This window comes from Propithecus coquereli, unplaced genomic scaffold (assembly GCF_000956105.1).
Source record: "Propithecus coquereli isolate 6110/MARCELLA unplaced genomic scaffold, Pcoq_1.0 Scaffold409, whole genome shotgun sequence".
In the NCBI taxonomy this organism is placed as follows: domain Eukaryota; kingdom Metazoa; phylum Chordata; class Mammalia; order Primates; family Indriidae; genus Propithecus; species Propithecus coquereli.
Window position 1 is genome coordinate 1,409,828 of NW_012149830.1, and position 1,247 is coordinate 1,411,074.

A 1,247-nucleotide genomic window follows, 5' to 3' on the forward strand; every position below is an offset into this window, starting at 1 on the left:
GAAAATGTTCATTTTTAACCTTTAGTTAAAAACTATTAGGATTCAAAATTGCATTTAACCTAAGCTTTTGATTTTGTGAAAAATATTTTCTTACATGTATGCAAAAACATTGGAAAAGACAGGCATAATTTTAAAACTGTGGTTATATCTGAGTTAATGGGATTACTGGGGATTTTCATTTTCTTTTTCATACTTTGAGTTTTCCAATTTTTTTTTGCTATTAGAATAAATAATAAATAAATGAAGTAAACAAATGATTAGTGAGAGGAAAGAGCCATTGTCACAAATAAGCGGGCTGTGGATTGTGGGGCATAAGGGCCCTCTGTCTTAAATTATCTCCTGTGCCACTTGTCAGAGTATTCCCACCAATCTGTTTGCAGTCCTAGAAGATAAATAGGTGTTTAAAACAAACCTAATTTTATAAGGAAGAAGTTTGGAAAAAAATTTATGTACTTTTAAATATACATGTATAAAAAGTGATGATAGGGAAAAGAATATTATTTTGTTTAAGTACTGTATACTGGAATCCAGAAGGAAACCATAAATACTGGATGTGCAGCCATAATCTACTTACCTTTTAAAATGGATAGAGTGAGTGTACTAATTTTTCTTAAATGAAGAAACGAATCTTGTAAGTCATGTCTGCTAACAAGGATGCACAGTGAGATGCTGGTATAGTGTGGTGGGGGTGGTAGTTTAGGCCCCAAACCACTACTTCAAACAGGGAAGCCCTGCTTTTTTGTTTTATACATATGGGCATTCTGTACAATATTTTGTTTGGAAAAATAGGCCTTGGAAAAAAAAGAAAGCATAACACTATGATTAGGGTATGTCTTGATGTAACTTAGCATACTGATTTTTCCAGACCATCGTTTTGGAGATCTGGAATTCAGTCCTTCCTTTTTCCGTACAGTCAATAGGGAAGGACGGACAACAGAAACGGCAACTGTAGGGGGAGAGAGTTTTACTGTTGGAGGGAGCCGGGAAAGTTCTCCTTGGAAGATGAAGGTTTTTGACTCATGGCTTTACACAAAGACAATCTAAATAGCCTCATAGCAAGCAGGACAGACTCGTTATCAAGATATTCAAAACTTTCCAGTCTAGATTATCCTTGCAGTCTTATAGATCAAAAATTTACTGGTACAGTGTTAGCCATTGCTACTTATATGCTGTGCAAATGAGTTCTACCAGCAATATCACTTAAAATTGGGTAAAAGATGAATAGTATATATTAATTTTTAAATGTA